Source organism: Triturus cristatus, chromosome 2_1 (assembly GCF_964204655.1).
Source record: "Triturus cristatus chromosome 2_1, aTriCri1.1, whole genome shotgun sequence".
NCBI lineage: Eukaryota > Metazoa > Chordata > Amphibia > Caudata > Salamandridae > Triturus > Triturus cristatus.
In genome coordinates this window covers 182,877,273-182,896,247 of record NC_140581.1, presented here as the reverse complement: position 1 = coordinate 182,896,247, position 18,975 = coordinate 182,877,273, and the positions used below count along the sequence as shown (strand labels likewise).

The window sequence follows — 18,975 nt, the reverse complement described above, 5'->3', positions numbered from 1 at the left end:
TGCCACCGGTGTGTCTGCAACCACGTGCCGGGATACAGTGAAGCCCTCAAGCTTACTGATCTGAAAAATAGTATGGAATCAGTAATGGCAGAGTACATACAACTGCGCGTGGCTAAATCGCTGTCCCGCCTTTGTGTTTCCAGGCTACTGTACAGCATCCACTTCCACTGCCCAGAGGTGTCTGCCCGCCGCTGCACACCCAGGCTGCTGCATCCCATCCACTTCCACTGCCCAGAGGTGTCTGCTCGCTGCTGTGCACCCAGGCTGCTGCACCACATCCACTCCCACTGCCCATAGGTGTCTGCCCACCGCTGCGCACCCAGGCTGCTGCACCCCGTCCACTCCCACTGCCCGGAGGTGACTGCCCACCACTGCGCACCCAGGCTGCTGCACCCCATCCACTCCCACTGCCCGGAGGTGACTGCCCGCCGCTGCGCAAACAAGCCTATCTGCTCACCTTCCGCCACCAGCGTGTGTCGAAGAGGTCCACCACGTGCCAAAGCAACCTTCTCACCAATTGTGTACACGCGGTAAAGCCGAGCTCACAATTCAAAATAGATGTTGATTGCCAGGATGGCCACGCATCATCGCAGGCTGCCCACGTGCTCAGCTCTAGTGGCAGTAACTCAGTAGAACTGAAGTCATCGCCTCGTGGCGGGAGGGCCGTGTCGGGGGGGGGAGTGTCAAACTGTGAATCACAGCCTGGTGGACAAAAAGCAAGATAAGATTGTGTGTTATGCGTCGATCAAAGGAGAGAGAAAGAATGAGAGAGAGGAAGAGAGAGAGAAAGAAAGAAAGTAAGAGTGAGAGGAAGACAAAGAGAAAGAGTGAGAGAGAGAGGAAGAGAGAGATAAACAGTGAGAGAGAGGAAGGAAGAGAGAAAGAGAGAAACAGTGTGAGAAATAGGAAGAGAGAAACAGAGGAAGAGTGGGAGAGAGAGAAAGAGAGAGAGCAAGATTGAGAGGAAGAGAGAGAGAAAGAGAGAAACAGTGTGAGAGAGAGAAAGAGATAGATTCAGAGAGAGAGGAAGAGAGAGAGAAATAGTGTGAGGGAGAGAAAGGAAGAGATATAGAGGGACAGTGAGTGCCCACACTGTGGTCAAATCCCTCACAGCTCACCTTTCTGCCACCGGTGTGTCTCCAACTGCATGCCGCAACATAGTGGATCCCTCAAGCTTACTCATCTGAAACGTAGTATGGAATCAGTAATGGCACAGTACATACAACTGTGCACGCCTAAATCGCTGTCCCGCCGCTGCCCACCCAGACTGCTGCACCCCATCCACTTCCACTGCCCAGAGGTGTCTGCTCGCTGCTGCGCACCCAGGCTGCTGCACCCCATCCACTCCCACTGCCCAGAGGTGACTGCCCGTCGCTGCGCACCCAGGCTGCAGTACCCCATGCACTACCACTGCCCGGAGGTGACTGCCCGCTGCTGCGCAAACAAGCCTCTCTGCTCACCTTTCACAACCTGCATGTAGAAAGAGGGCTACCACATGCCGCTGCAAGCCCCAAGCCTGGGGTCCGCGGACAGGGCACCCTCCATATCATGTAGCCCCACTCCGCAGGCCACCAGGTCTTACACTTGGTGCTGAGTCTTGATTTCGCCAAGGCAGAGGACATACCAATGCATTCGTTTTTTCATCGCAGGTTGCACACCCGCTCAGCCCTTGCAGTGCCAGTAACTCAGTGACCAGCGAGACAACTCCACGTGGCGGTAGGCCTGCGCTGTCTGATGGCTCAGGCCTACACTGCGGTTCAGCAGGGCACACAAAACCTGAGCTGTCCACACCGCCGTAACGGGCCATCACTGCAGGCTGCACACCGGCTCAGCAGTTACGGTACCCGTACCTCATTGGACCGAAAGTCACCATCCTGTGCCGGTGTGCCTGTGCCGGCCGCAGTGCATCTGCAGCGGGCAACTCTAAAATGGCGTAGAGCACGTGCACCTGGTCTTTTTATTTGCAGGGTCACGTGTCCTGTGATGTCTGTGCTGGATGGGTGTGGTGTGGGTGTATACCAGCCATGAGAGAGAGGCTGTGGCGTACTGACAACTAGGCCTGTGACCAGCAATGAAAACCTGGGCCATGTAGCGTTGCTGTCCTTCCCTGAAAGCGTAAGCAGAGTGGGCTAGCCTGGCGTATTCCAGTCCTGCGTGAGGCTGTGAAGAATGACTCCGGAGCTATGCGATTGGCTCTGTCGTGAGCTGTATGAGGAATCAACTGATGCGAGTGTCCGTGTTGTAGTGCTGCCGTCACCCGGGTCGCAAGCGCCAATGTGTCATTCTGTGAGCCAAGTCCCACAACATGGCCAACATGGAAGGTACGGGGAATCACTGACCCTACATTCATCCATAGTTCCACACATGAAAGATGGTGGACATGACACATCTGTGTGGCTATGAATGTTTATTGCACATTCAGTGGAGTGTTGCAGCTGCAGCAATAAAGGGCCATAGAAAGTTCAAGTTTCAGTTTTTGGCACATGGAGGGCAGCCAATTAGAGCCAAGCTCGTGTTCGGGGTTAGGCTATGCCAACATATGTAGTTATACAATCACTCCGCCAATCGCCAAACACTTATAAATTCACTATACACTCTCCTTGCAGTACTCTAATGATCCAGTCTCTATGTGCGTACTTGTTCAATGACCGAGACAAAGTTACATAACCAAGTTTTCCCCACTGCCAGAGGTAACATGGTTGCATATGCTGTCCACAATGGAATGTGGTAGGGCCCAGGGGCAGTATCTTGCATACATAATGAACACACGGACACAGATAGATAGTGGATCTGGGTACGGGCACGTGCGCTCGACTCCTTTTTATTACCAGGGTCACATGTAATGTGACGTCTGTGCTGGATGTGTGTGGGGTGAGTGTAAGTTAGCCCTCCGGGAATGGTTGGTGCTGGTAACACATACAACAGTAATCATCGGATCACACACAGAGATTCAATCATAAAGGGTCCATGACTTGTGCTGCACTACGTTAGGGGCACCAGATGTGAAATAATACACAAAAGATTCTATCTTAAAGTGTTCATGACTTGTGGTATACTGAGGTAGGGGCAGCAGATCTGAAATCATACACAAAAGATTCTATCATAAAGGGTCCATGAGTTGTGGAGCACTGAGGTGGGAGCATCAGAAGCATTCCGAGTGTGCACAGCTAGCGATGATGCGTGGTCCGGGAGGGCCGCACTGGTAGCAATCTCTGTTGCCTACTGGACTGCGTCATCTGCAATCGCAACTCGATCTGAATTGTGAGCCCTGCAGTCCGCAATGTAGATGGAAGGCAGTAGTCAGCACAGACATCGAGGAATGCTCTTTGTCACTTCCTCCTGACAAAATCCGAGGACATAGAGTACAATTCTGTCTGCAATTAATAAATCATGTCTCAATGTAAATTGTGAGCTCTGCTGACCGCAGTGTAGGCAACAAAAGATGAAATATGTATGGAATACAATGTCGAAATGTGTAGGTTTCGGGGACGTTATAGTTAGTTGCCTACTGGACTCTGAAATTAATTAATCAAGACTGAATTTGAATTGTGAGCCCTGCTGACCACAGTGTAGGCCAGAGGCAGCGGTCAGCAAAGGCCCACAGCCATGTGGCATTGACTTTAGCTGCAGAGATTGGGAGCATTTGGTTTTCTTAACCGATTATAGTCTCTTACACAATTTGCATTGGTACTAATCTTGAATTATGAGCCCTGCTGACCACAGTGTAGACCGGAGGCAGTGGTCAGGAAGGGCCCACAGCCACATGGCGTTGACTTGCGCTGTATAGAGTTAGTGGTAGGTGTGGCGCTCAGCGTGTGTACAGCCAGCGATGATGCGTGATGTGGGTGGGCCGCATTGGGAGCAATGTCTCTTGCCTACTGGACTGCGTCATCTGCAAACGTGATTCCATCTGAATTGTGAGCCCTGCTGTCCGCAGTGTAGATCGAAGGCAGTAGTCAGTACAGACATCAAGGAATGCTTTTTGTGACTTCCTCTTGAGAAAATCCAACGACATAGTGTACAGTTCACTCTGCAATAAATAAATCAAAACTTAATTGGTACTGTGAGCTCTGCTGTCCACAGTGTAGACTGCCATTCAGTGTTCCTTTGGACATGTAAGATGAATTTGGTCATTGTACTAAAGCTATAATTGATATCAAAAACGTTCTTGAAGCAAGGATACTAAAAGGATATTATGTAGGTTTCGAAGACATTGTAGTTAGTTGCCTACTGTTTTTTGTAATTAATAAATCAAGACTCAATTTTAATTGTGAGCCCTGCTGACCACAGTGTAGGCCAGAGGCAGCGGTCAGCAAGGGCCCACAGCCACGTGGCGTTGAGTTGAGCTGCACAGTTAGTGGCACCTGAAGCAACCAGCATGTGCGAAGACTGCGATGATGCGTGGTCTGGGCGGGCAGCACTGGTAGCAATGTCTTTTGTCTAATGAATTCTGCCTTAATAAGGCTACTTGGTGATGACTTGTGGTGCACTGAGTTAGTGGCACCAGAAGCACTGAGCGTGTGCGCACTCTGCGATGATGCGTGGTCCGGGCGGGCCGCACTGGTAGCAATGTCTTTTGCCTACTGAATTCTGCCTTAATAAGGCTACTTGGCGATGACTTGTGGTGCAGTGAGTTAGTGGCACTTGAAGCACTCAGCGTGTGTGCCCCTGCGATGATGCGTGGTTTGGGTGGGCCGCACTGGTAGCAATGTCTTTTGTCTAATTAATTCTGCCTTAATAAGACCACGTGGCATTGACTTGTGGTGCATTGAGTTAGTGGTACCTCTGGCACTCAGCGTGTGCGCAGCCTGCGATGATGCGTGGTCTGGGCGGGCCGCACTGGGAGCAATGTGTCTTGCCTACTGGACTGCGTCATCTGCAATCACCACTCCATCTGAATTGTGAGCCCTGCTGTCCGCAGTGTAGATCGAAGGCAGTAGTGTGTACAGATATAAGTCTGCGGTACTGTGCCACTGGGGGCATGTCTCGAGTAGGCTGGCAGACATGGCGGCGTCACGTAGCAGGGTGAGGGCCACTGCTCTGGCAGACGCGTTGGCCTTCACACAAGTGAACCACGTCCAGAGCCCCGGCCTATTTATTCACACTTCTACGCTGGAGTGGCGTACGTTGGACCAGCCCACTGCGCTTCCGCTTACAGGGAACGACGATACAGGTACATGACCAAGATCTTCCCCACTGCCTGAGGTAACATGGTTGCGTCCACTGTCCACAACACTACAAGCACCAGCAGTATATGTACACATGGAGAGGTTTGTGCTCTGTATAGTGAGGTCTGTCCAGCCATCACCGCTACACTTGGTATTGTGTGCATTATCATTGGTGGGTGACTTGCGTCCTTCACACATGTTTGGTTGCTACATCTCCCAACATTCAGCTATTGTGTAGCTGAGGGGCCATGCTGTTTTAGAAAAGTTCGCTGTCCTGTTGTGAGCTGCCTAGGTGGTAGTGGGTGGTGGTCCGGGGGGAGGTCCTGAGGGTGGTGGCAGTGGGTTTTGTGGCCTTCTTGGGGGTTGGAGGTGCATGAGCAGTAGCTCTATGATATGTGTTGGCCTTCAGATGTGATGCTGGGCTGGGCTCCTTTTCATACGGTAGGTAGTCATCCTACTTTATACTAGTGAAAGGCAGATGTTACATTCCTACTACTAACGCAGCTTATCGCCTGTTTTTGGATCGCACCGCATATTTGGCTGCTCGTTGAAAATATCGGGATGTGGTGTTTTAGTGTTATTTTTGCACAGGAACGCCTACTGTGCATATTATTAGCGTTAGTTGTTGCTCTCATTTGTGGCGATTTGTTTTCGCGGAAGCTATTGCTGGAAAACTGGCGATATCGGCTGTTTTCACCAGGTTGAAAATGGAATGATAATTTAAAATCACTGAAAAAACTATGGGTTTAATGAACATTATAATTAGAAATTAGCATTTAAAAAACCTTAGAAATTCACTGAAAAAACCATAGGTTTCAGGGACGTTATAGTTATGTTATGTTATCTGGCACTTATAAAGCGCGCGGCTAATCCCAGGAGTGTCCCGGCGCTGAAACAAAGACCACGCAACAACTAACAGAAAAAGAAACTCTGCTTGCGAAAAGTAATACGAAAGATTTACAGCTGAAACAGCCAGGTCTTTAATTTCCGCCTAAACGTAAGGAGGTCTTGCGCCTGTCTGAGACCGAGTGGTAGAGAGTTCCATAAACGAGAAGCTGCCACTTGAAAGGATCTGCCCCAATCCTCGACAGCCTGACCTTGAGTGAAGGTCAGAAGCTGAGCGGAAGACCTCAGAGTGCGTTGGGGAATGTAATGTTGAAATCTTTAATTGAGGTAAGGAGCCCCAATCTTATGGAAGGCTTTAAAGACCAGCACCAATGATTTAAAATGGATCCATTTCTGAACCGGGAGCCAATGCAGGGAGACCAGCAAAGGGGACGTGTGTGTCCTGGGACCTAGCAGAAAAATGTGGCCGCAGCATTTTGGATCATTTGAAGACGGCCGACCAGATACGCAGGAAGGCCTAGGTAGAGGGAGTTGACATAATCCAGCCTAGAGAACACCAAGGCCTGTACGACCGTCTTTCTATGTGAGACAGGAAGTAGCGGGAGGAAGTTTCACAGCATTCTCAACAACCCAAAGTAGGTTACGGCCACTGATTGTATGTGGGCCTTCATTGAGAGGGTAGAATCCAGTTTAACCCCTACATTTTTAGCCGTAGTCACTGGTGCTGAAGGGGGGGACATATCTTGCGGCCACCAATTAAACCAAGCATCACAGGGGCTGGATTTGTCTGAGTTACATTTCAGTTGGTTAATTCTGAGCCAGGCAAAAACCTCAGATAAACAGTTTTTAATGGCATTGCCAATGAACTCTGCCCCCTTCTCACATGTGAACAACAGTTGGGTATCGTCCGCATATGAAATTATTTACGCACTATGCTTCTCGGCTATTAGTGTGAGAGGGGCCATATACAAATTAAACAGAGTAGGGCTCAAAATTGAGCCCTGAGGAACTCCGATGTTCATAGGCAGTATATCGGCAGTGAAAGGAGGGGACCAAATAGTTTGTTTACGGTTTTTAAGAAAGGAAGTGAACCAGCTCAATACAGTGCCTCCAACACCGCACTCCTCAAGTCTGCTTAGCAGTCTGTTATTGGGTACGGTGTCAAAGGCAGCAGAGAGGTCCAACAACACCAGTACCGCATTGCCTCGTTTATCCAATTGGGTTTAGAAATTAGAAGAAGTTAGAAATTAGCATTTAAAAAACCTTAGAAATTCACTGAAAAAAACATAGGTTTCAGGGACGTTATAGTTAGTTGGACATTTCACTCGTACAAAACCAGAGAAATTCGAACGTTATAGTTAGTAGAGCTAACTATAACTCGTGCCCCTGCAATGCACTGCTGATGACGTCACATATTACATCACTCATGACACGGTCAGTGACATCACTGATGACATCTCAAATGACATCACTGATGGCATCACTGATGACATCATCCAGTGAATGTGTGTTTCTGTAAAGTTAAAATATATTTTATATATGTTAATGCCGAGGTATATTGAAGAATGAGTTGGTGTATAAGTGTGTGGGTAGAGGATTTAATAGGGCAAACATTCTACTTACTGTAGGGCATGAGTTATAGTTACTTGAGATAATGATAACTGGTGAATTTCAGTAGTTTTGTTAATTTAAAGTGGCATGTTTTAATTGCTATTTTCACCTAACTATATTGACCTTTTAGCCTTTGTATTTTTCATTGAATTTCTAAGGTTTTGGGTGTCTTGGTGCTGCATCCAACCCCCGCCATATGACTTTCGTCTGTGTGTGGCGTGTTGTTTGGCACAGGGCCAAACTCTCTGCTGCGCTCTGCTGACTTGGGGTTAAGATCTAGGCCTGTAAAAATATAAAGGGTGTCATTTCAAGTAAGGTAGACCCACTGGCTTTTTAAATGGGTCAAAATACAAAAATTGGTTTATCAAGGGGTCAGCACACCAACATAGATAAAACAGACCTATTGGCTTTGTCAAAAAGTCACTAATAACTCTAATCAAATGTATATTTCATACTTTTAGACATTTCAATGTTTAATGTTAGTGATTGTCTTAAATTATTTTTGAGTGCCACCCATTATTTTTAATAAACCATTTTGTTAAAAAACATTAAACAATTTTGAAGCCCTTAAGTGCAGCCACAGAACCAACCACAAGGGGCTTGGCACTTCAGCTGAAGAGCGTCAAATTCAAGCTGGGGGGTGCTTTAAAAAATATGGTGAGCTCTCCTGGGGTCATGAATTTAATGACTGAGTAGGCTTACTGTGTGTGTTATTTTTAATGTTGCTGCGGGGCTGCTCCACTCCCTGCAGCCCTTCTACAACATTAAAAAAATGGTTGGTGGTGCCCCTGCCCCTTTTAGGGGCACCACCAGGAGTAAAATATATTGTTAAAAAAGTCCACCCTAGGACATTATGGGACACTTCTACTATGGAGCAGTGAATTATAGATGAGAAGCTCTTGCTGCTCATTTATTATTAGTATTTGCTTATTTTTGTAGACTGGGTGCCCGGTGCCTACCTGTGGCACCCACATTACCAACATAGTTGGGCTGTGATGAGGGGAGCCCCAATGTCCATGTGGCCCTGACTGACTCCCCTGCCAGCACAATTGTAGCCATCAATAGACAGCATTTTTTTCAAAAGAGGGTGCCCTAGTGCCTATCGCAGTCCCTGCCAACTCCCCAGCCACCACTGTGGTGGGAGCCAGAATATTTTTTAAAAGAGGGTTTCCCGGTGCACAATCGGGGCATCCACATGTCCCTATTCCTTGGGGGATGTGGGGGTGCCCCAAGGTCCTTGTGGCCCCAGTTGGCACCCATAGATGTGCTGGCAGGACCCGCCTCACTTACTTTGCTCACCTCTGGATGGGAACAGCATTTTTCACTGCTCTTGCTGGTGGGAGCAAAATTGTGTTGGCTGCCCAGGGAAGTGCAGGGTGCTAGCAGGGTATACCCACACTCTCAGCAAAAGAAAACAGCTGTGTACTGGGCATAAGGGCCTTGGGACACGGCTTAGATCTAGCCCCAGGCTTCAGCAAGGGGTGCAGCATGCCCCCTCCTATAATAACAAAAACAGCCCCGGGGATGGTGTCCTCATGGCCTGATAGAGGCTTGTGGAGGGAGGCCTCTCACCCCCGTCCTCTAATAATAAATTAATTCCTGGAGATCGGTTATATATATATATATGAATATGTATATATTATCTACTGGCGGTCGCCAGTAGATAGTTATAGTTAGGACCTATTTTCCATAGGAAATCCGCAACATTCTATTTGGAATAACTTTGGCGCCGATTGACGAATCTTCACGAAATTTTCAAAACTTTTGGCCAGCTCCAGTCCGCTCCTAACCTGAAAGTTTCACGGTGATTCAATCAAGCAGGGACCGAGAAAAAAGGGGGGGCCCAAAACGCGTTTTCCCCATGCAATTTCCCATAGGACCTTTAGCCGCAGCTACAGCTAGGAGCTGAACAAGACTGTGTGGGAAGTGCCCGAGCGCTACACCAACCTCACCCCAGTGGGCTCCGGCGCCTACGGTTCCGTCTGCTCAACGTATGATACCAAAACGAGGCAAAAGGTGGCAGTGAAAAAGCTTTCACGGCCCTTCCAGTCACTTATTCATGCAAGAAGAACTTACAGGGAACTGAGGTTACTCAAGTATATGAAACATGAAAACGTCATAGGATTGCTGGATGTGTTTATGCCTTCAACTTCAAATGAAAGTTTTAATGAAGTTTACCTTGTGACAAATTTAATGGGTGCTGACTTGAATAATATTGTGAAGTGCCAGAAGTTAACAGATGACCATATACAGTTTCTTATATACCAGTTGCTTCGAGGACTTAAGTATATTCATTCAGCTGGGATTATCCACCGAGACTTAAAGCCTAGCAATCTAGCCGTGAACGAAGACTTTGAGCTCAGGATTTTAGATTTTGGGTTAGCCCGACAAACAGATGATGAAATGACTGGATATGTAGCAACAAGGTGGTACCGGGCTCCAGAAATCATGTTAAATTGGATGCACTACAATCATGGCAGAACTACTGAAAGGCAAGGCCCTTTTTCCAGGAAACGATTATATTGACCAGGTAAAAAGAATCATGGAAATTGTGGGTACACCATGTTCTGAGCTTCTGAAACAAATCTCCTCTGAGCATGCTAGAAAATACATTGAATCCTTGCCACATTTGCCTCCTCAAGATTTGAAAGAAGTATTCCGTGGTGCCAATCCACTTGCGGTGGATCTTCTTGAGAAGATGCTCATATTGGACAGTGATAAGCGGATAACAGCCACTGAAGCTCTTGCCCACCCTTACATTCTACAGTATCATGACCCGGATGATGAGCCAGAGGCTGAAGTCTACGATGAGTCATAGAGGAATGGAAAGAACTTACCTATGAAGAAGTTGTCAGTTTTAAGCAACCGGATTTTAATATTGAAAACTTGGAGATCGAACAGTAACTGGATAGAACAGTAACTGGAATCAGAGTACCTTGTGTGAGCTGCCGCACAAGGAAGACTTTTAAAGCATAGCATTACACTTGCAGAAAAGGTTTTATTATCCAAAGATCCTGAAGATGAAGTTGAAGCCAGTAATGTGAACTTTGGACCAGGGACTCTTTGCTTTTGCCTTGCATCATGATTGTAATCCCAGAATACACTCTTAACTGAGATAACGCACTGTTAATGTCTACCAAGGTGCACTGAGTACTTTGTTGATCTGTGTGATATTTGTGCATGTCTTGCAGGAGCTGTGCTGCCAAAATCAAATTAGCATTTTCTTTACAGTGTTGGCAATGTATTTACAATTGGAGCATGAATGTATGTAAAAATGAAATGTGACGTACAAAACTGTTTTCTCACATAATCCTGATTTTTGTTTTTTTGGAAAAATGGAGCATGGTAGAAAGTTATAGGTAGAAGTGAAACTTGTGATGATATGATCGGTATGCTGGATGTACCTTGAATGATCTTGTGCATCACAAACATGAGATCAATAAATTCTTACAGCCAGAACTGCTGAACGGAATTACACCAAATTTGGCAAAGAGGTAGTCCTTAGTTCAGACTCATGCCTTTTGCTTAAATGGTGTAAATCCGTTCAGTAGTTCCTGAGAAAATGACATTTAAAAGTACATATATATCTATGGCCTCGGAGGATCCGCGCACCCTATGCGCACCCAGCGCGCACCCTGCCATGCACAAGCTAATTGGCTGTCAACACTCCAAATCAGGAAGTGTTGGCAGCCATCTTGTGCCTCGGTAGAACCGAGGCACAAGAAACCTAAAAAACAAACGCAAAAACGCAAAAAGGGGGCAGGATAGAAACACCCTGACCCTCTAGGCCTGCTCAGGGGGTCCCACAAGGACCCCCAGGGCCAAAAAAAGCATTTTTTTAAAAGAAGATCTGCGAGATTCGCGCACCCAGCGCGAATTTTGGCCGAAAATAAAAAAAAAGAAGTGAGGGCTCCCGCGCTTCCTTGGTAATTGGCCCCTGGGGGGGCCAAATCCCAGGGGCAATAGTTATTTAAAGGGGGGCCCAGAGGGCCCCCCAGCCCTGGGGACCACCACCCCCGGGGCTTTGTTTAAATATGTGCAGGGGGGCTCTCAGGCCCCCCCAGCCCCGGGGACCGCCACCCCTGGGGCTTATTAATATACGTTGAGGGGGCTCTCAGGCCCCCCCAGCCCCGAGGACCGCCACACCCCGGGGCTTAAAAAAATGAATGGGGGGCTCATGGCCCCCCCACGGCCCTGGGGTCCGCCACTCCCCCGGGGTTTTACTTTTTTAAAATATACCCTGGGTGGGGGGGCTCAAGCCCCCCCACACGCCCCGGGAACCGACACCTCCCTGGGGCTCTAAATATGTAAATCGGGGGTCCGTGACGGACCCCCCAGCCCCGGGGACCACCACCCCCTGGGGCTTTGAAACAGGTGGGAGGGGTGTCACGCGGCCCCCCCTCCTGGAGCCCTTGATGACCCTGGGGACCGCCACCCCCCAGGCCCGGCTCCTGCAGTGTCCCGGGGTGCCCACCCCCGGGACACTGCCGTTTGCAATGACAGGGCGGGAGCCTCGCGGCTCCCACCCTGTCATTGCAAACTGCCTTGCTATCTCTTCCGAATGGCAAAGCAGATTGCTTTTCCACATGGGGAGCAGCATGTTAGCCTAACGTGCGCAAGCGCAATTCTGATTGGTGGTTACATGTCAGTCAACATTCGAATCGGTCAAAATCAGGAAGTGTCGGCCGCCATTTTGTGTGTTTCGTGTGTGACAGTGAAAAAGAAAGGTGGAGAACGTGAAAAGGGGGCAGGGTAGAGAGTTCCTGACCCCCTAGCCTTTGTCAGGGGGTCCCTGAAGGACCCCGAAGGGTGAAAAAAACATTTTATTTTTTTCCAAAAATTCGCGGGGTGCGAGCACGGTGAAAAACCTTAAAAAAAACAAAAAACATTTTAAACGAGCCATTCCATATTACAGGATACAGTCAATCTATAACTATATACATAGGTAGTTTATTGTAAAATAAATATATAAAAAATATAATAATACATACATAACTTAGCATTTAAAAAACCTTACAAATTCACTTAAAAAACCATAGGTTTCACACACGTTATAGTTAGGAATTAGCATTTAAAAAACCTTGCAAATTCACTTAAAAAAACCATAGGTTTCACACATGTTATAGTTAGCTGGACATTTCACTCGTAAAAAACCAATGAAATTCCCCCGTTATAGTTAGTTCAGATAACTATAACTCGCGCGACCGCCACTCTATCACAAGGATGATGTCATCAGTGATGTCATGAGTGCTGCCACTGATCATGTCATGAGTGATGTAATATGTGACGTCATGAGCAGTGGATTGCGGTCACGCGAGTTATAGTTATCTGAACTAACTATAACGGGGGAATTTCATTGGTTTTTTATGAGTGAAATGTCCAGCTAACTATAACATGTGTGAAACCTATGGTTTTTTAAGTGAATATATATATATATATATGTAGAGAGAGAGAGAGAGATAGGAATATATATATATATCTATATATATATCTATATATATCTATATCTATATATTATCTACTGGCGGTCGCCAGTAGATAGTTATAGTTAGGACCGTGTTTCCATAGGAAATCTGAAAATTCGATTTTGAATAACTTTGGCGCCGGTTGATGAATCCTCGCGAATTTTTCAAAATAGGTGGGGCGCTCCGCTCCGCTCCTACCCTGAAAGTCTCGGGGTGATTAGTCAAGCGGGGGCCGAGAAAAAAGGGGGTCCCAAAACGCATTTTCCCCATGCATTTTTCCATAGGGACCTTTAGTCCAAGGTACAGCCCGAACGGCTGAACAGAATTACTTGAAATTTGGCAGAGAGGTAGTCCTCAGGTCAGGGATGTGCCTTTTGAATATCTGGAGTCAATCTGTTCAGTAGTTCCTGAGAAAATTTCAGTTAAAAGTACATATATATCTATAAGCGCGCACCGTGCGCGCACGGTGACGTGCGCGAGCGCAATTCTGATTGGTTGTTAGATGTCAGTAAGCATTCGAATCGGTTGAAATCAGGAAGTGTCGTCCGCCATTTTGTCTCTCGCAGTCTGAGGCAGTGAAAAACAAAGGTGGAGAACGTGAAAAAGGGGCTGGGTGGACAGTTCCTGACCCCCTATCCTTTGTCAGGGGGTCACTGAAGGACCCCCAAGGGTGAAAAAAAAATTCTTATTTTTTACGAAAAAGCACGGGGTGCGCGCACCGTGCGCGCACGGCATGCACAACGCATCGTGGGCGCTCAGTGCGCGAAGTGCACCGAGTGCCCACAGCGCGCGCACGGTGAAAAACCTAAAATAAAAAAAATATTAATAAATACATAACTTAGCATTTAAAAAAACCTACAAATTCACTTAAAAAACCATAGGTTTCACACACGTTATAGTTAGGAATTAGCATTTAAAAAACCTTGCAAATTCACTTAAAAAACCATAGGTTTCACACATGTTATAGTTAGCTGGATATGTCCCTCGTAAAAAACCAATGAAATTCCCCCGTTATAGTTAGTGCAGGCAACTATAACTCACGCAACCGCAATCCTCTGCTGATGACGTCAGATATAACATCACTGTATTTAGACACCTATTTACCCATGTCTTCTTCCATTAATCTTTAGCTATACATATATTATAAATATTTATTTTTCAGAAAGACACATATGTAATCAGTGATGTAATATCTGACGTCATCAGCAGAGGATTGCGGTCGCGTGAGTTATAGTTGCCTGCACTAACTATAACGGGGGAATTTCATTGTTTTTTTACGAGGGAAATGTCCAGCTAACTATAACATGTGTGAAACCTATGGTTTTTTAAGTGAATATATATATATATATATATATCTCCAAATGATGAGGCTCACAATTGAGATGCCACTCACAGCACGTTTATTCACCTTTTAATTTGGGACGATTGCAGGGTACAGAGCTTCACCTTCCAGCAGTTACGTGCGCCAAATGCGTTTCGGCTTCCAAAGCCCTTGTTCACTGGCATCTTCTGAGGGGAACAGCAGCTGAAATTTCCACTGCACTCGCAGTGGTGATTTAAAGTCCTGCCTTTAGTGGGCGTATTCTCTGGGCATTCTGGTCTTAGTAGTTCTTTCAATGCCGTTATACCCCCAAATAGTCTCAATCACCCCAGTGGGTCGCTGTACACAGGTGAGGCTGGGACCTCGCATCTATCACCTCACCAAAACGGTCCGCGTTGTTACTTCTTGCACCTGTAATCATCGGTGGTTGGAGCTGCAGAATCCGAAGCGGAGAGGCTTTACAAACGAGTGAGTGGATGTGTGAGTGGCTCTCTGGAGGAGTGAGTGGGTATGTGAGCACTGCTATGGGTCTGTGAATGGGTATGCAAGTGGTTGTGTGGGTGTGTTATGGGTGTACAAGAGGTTGTAGGAGGTGTGAGTTGTTCTGTGGATGATGTATTAGTGATGTCATTAAATATGTCATTTGAGATGTCATCAATGATGCAATCAGTGATATCACTGACCATGTCATGAGTGATGTATTATGTGAGGTCATAAACAGTGCATTTCGGGGGCGTAAGTTACAGTTAGCTCAGGTAACTATAACTGCTGAATTTCAATGCTTTTGTACAAGTGAAAAATGAGACTAACTATAACATACTTGTAACTTTTGTTTTTTTAAGTGAATTTCTATGGTTTTTCAACTTCTTTTTCTTAATTTAAACATCCCTGTAACCTCTGGTTTCTAAGTGAATTTCTATGGTTTTTTAACTAGCAGTCACGTTTATAGAGTGGTGAAGAAAGGGGGCGGCCCACTGACCAGCTCTCAGGAATCATGCTGTGTCGGACTTACTGGAGATAATAGCAGGGCTTCTTCTCCCCCACGGACCCTCTGCATCCAAGAGGACTTCATCCCCCAACCAGTAGTGCACTAGGAGGCATATTTGGAGAGTGGTTGACAAAGGGGGCGAGGCCTCCAACCATCTCTCAGCAATCACACTGTGTGGGACTTACTGGAGGTAACAGGAGGTTTTCTTGGCCCCCAAGCACCCTCAGCATCCAAGGGGACTTCATCCTCCAACCTGTTGAGCACCAGGATGCACATTTGCAGAGTGGTGTGAAAAGGGGGCAGGGCCTCCGTCCAGCTCTCAGCAATCCTGCTGTGTGGGACTTACTGGAGGTAACAGGTGGGGCTGTTTGCCCCCAGGGACCCTCAGCAGCCAAGGGGACTTCATCCCTCAACCAGTAGCGTGCCAGGAGGTGCGTTCACAGAGTGGTGGAGAAAGGGGGCTTGGCCTCTGTAGATCTCTTAGCGATCCCGAAGTGTGGGACTTACTGGAGGTAATAGAAGGGGTTCCTGGCCCCCAATGACCCTCAGCATCCAAGGGGACTTCATCCCCTAGATAGTAGTGTGCCAGGAGGTGCATCTGCAAAGTGGTGGAGAAAGAGGACGGTGCCCCCGATGACCTCTAAGAATTCCCACTGTGTGAGACTTACTGGAGGTAAGAGGAGGGGTAGTTGGCCCCCAAGGACCCTCAGGAGTCAAGGGAACTTCAGCCCTCAGCCAGTAATGTGCCAGGAGGTGCGTTTGCAGAGTGGTGGAGAGAGGGGGCGGGGCCTCTGGCAACTTGCTGGATGGCTTTTTTTCCCCCTATGTTTTTGATTTATTTGGGGAGAGGGGCCAGATGGCCCCCCTTCTTTGATCTGATTTCAGCCCCAGGGTTCCAATCCCCTAGGAACCAGCCTTTTTATTTATTTATTTTGAATTAGAGGAGGCAGGCTGTGTGGGCCCCTCCCGAGCCGATTTCTGCCCTGGGGACCCCACCCCTCTGGATCCGGCCTTTTTTTAATTAGTTTTTTAGAGTACAGGAGGGAGGTCCCGGGTGGGGCTTGGGGGGTTCTCTGAGGCCCCCCCAACACAAAATGATTCTGGCCACGAGGAGGTGGTGTTCTCCGGGGAATGGGGGTCCACGAGGCCCATCCCCCGATTTCTTTTGCCAATGTGGCCCAGAGTGGTGGTGGTCCCCTGGGCCTGGGGGCGGTCCGAGAGGCCCCCGTTGTAAAAAGAAATAAGCCCCGTGGAAGGGGTGGTCCCTGGGGCATTAATAAGCCCGGTGTGCCCCCCTCATATGTACAGGATAGAACATGGCACAATGCGTCAGCTCATTTCAGCCATTGACTTTGTTGCCCTGTGAGTGACAGCATTTTGGTTAATCACATGCACACTCCCCTGATAAATGACTATGTTTCATTGACAGTGTTGGTGGGCCAGTCCTTTAAGTTTCCTTTTTCCCTTTTTATAGGTCCCCTTTCATTTCTTTCTTTCTCCTTTTGTGCCCTTTCTAGATCATCCTTCAGCTCCCCAGACAGTACTGCAGGCTGCGTGCATTTATTTAATCTGCACTGCACTGCATCCATTGAGGCCAACTTGGAATGCTATCGTCCATAATGTGCCAGTATTTTACCATTGCAAGATGACTACTGGTTACATCTGTGCCGAGATCTGGGACTAGAACAGTATCATGAGTTTACCAGAGACCAATTACACTGAGGAAGAAAAAGTATTCAATGCGACGTCTTTCAGCTAGTTAATAGAAAGACACATTCAGCTTATAGCTGGGTGTCCATGCGACATGGATTGGTCAGGCTCGTCTCACACGCGGTTACCTATAGAAGTTTTCCATGAGCTGCGTCAACTTCAGAACAATAAGGGTGGTGCCAGGGAAGTCAGTACAGAGTAAAAGATGTCAAATCTTGGCAAAGTTAAACCTTATAGGCAGGGTTTCCCATGAAGGTGGTCTTTTCCTGTCATGTCAGTTGTTTGAATCATGAAGGAAGCCATTATGAGAAGATGCGTTGCAGCACATTTGTTCTTTGACTTATCATCAAAATCTTCTCCCCTTGCTTCTATTTTGGTACTTGCTTTTTTGTTACTAGCAGAATGCCTTGTCCTTCTGAAATCTACTCCTTGGTTTGCCGGGCTCCTTTCTCCTTCTTGATGAAGGAGGTTGGTGCCTAGCTGACTACTGCAGTGCTACTTTCAGTTCCAGTGAATCACTACAAGATTGGCAAGTGCGTTTTTTTTTACCCTTTGTGTTTTTTTCCACCTTACTGGGATTCTTCCAAGCAGATGCTTGACCCCCTTCACTTATATTATTCTGTGCGAGTGGCACTGCAGCTACTGGGGGGTGGTGGAGGTAGAGACACCCTTTCTTCAGGCAATCAAGAAGGATATTCAACATACTTTCTCGGTGTCCAGTCCTTGAAAATGCCAGATTTAGAATATTAAGTTGCCATCTTCAATTTGTACAAAAATGAGAAACTAATCACAATACCTTCTAACATCGCAGCCCAGTGAAATGTTTACTGAGCAGCCATCTTGGAATGGTATTTTGCATTGGGTATTACTCAAATGTGGCCATGCATTGGTTATAAATGTGGCAGCCTTGTATGTCCAATACCATTGCCATGTATTGCTGCTATGTATAATTTTATTTTTTATTACAAGCATATGCCTGACATGTTTAGGTGACAGAATGTTTTCTTCTTGCACATGCGTGTATATGCTTGATTAGATTGTGTATTGTACTGTTAATGGGTAAATGGGTGAATGTAAGAATGAGTCAGTGAGTATATGAATGGATGTATGAGTGCAAGCATGAGTGACAGAGTGCATCTGTAATGACTTACTGACTGCCTAAAGTCACCTGTGCCTGAAAAGGCAATTTCAGCTATAGGCCAGACTTGTTTTCATTGCCAGTGTTAGTTTGGTGAGGCAGTTGTCTTCATGAATCTTCATGAACCTTGTGAAAAAGGGTACATGGATATTGCCAATGGTAGAAAACAGCATGATAGAGGTAGCCCTTGCTACTTTAGGTGAACCCTCATAGATGTCCTGTTATTACTATTACAACGTGTAATATTTTTGGATTCAAGCTTTTGCTTATGTATAGCAACTTAACCGTGTCCATTGACTGGGGAGTTAACAGGAGGTTGGGCTGCTGTTCTCCAGAGTTCCACTCTTACTATTCCAACCTATAAACTAGCAAGACACCACCCCCCAGACACTTCATATAGCAATACTTAGAGGAGACTCCTCTGGCCTGAATAAAGGGTCCACCCATGGAGTTTCTATTTGAACCCATAACGGTACAAGAAATAACTGTGGCCATTGAGTGTATTGCGGGGGGAAATCCCTGGGTAGTGATGACTTCACAGCTGAATTTTTAAAACATTCAAACACCTGTTAGTACCACACATAGCTATTATTTATAAGGGGGCACGTGATAACAGACAACTTCCTCTGACGACTAGAGAGGAAATGATCATAGCCATGCTGAAGCCAGGCAAAGATAATTAGCGATGCCAGTCTTACAGACCACTGTCTCTTCTCAAGACAGATAAC

General features: G+C 46.9%; 1 protein-coding gene and 1 pseudogene across 1 annotated transcript in view; both read left to right on the top strand.

The window, feature by feature from the left end:
- LOC146863925 (mitogen-activated protein kinase 11 pseudogene) overlaps positions 1–10,827 on the top strand; it is a 43,638-nt pseudogene extending 32,811 nt beyond the window's left edge.
- Positions 1–18,975, top strand: part of ZBTB7C (zinc finger and BTB domain containing 7C) — a 672,139-nt gene that overhangs the window by 65,758 nt on the left and 587,406 nt on the right. The window lies entirely within an intron of this gene.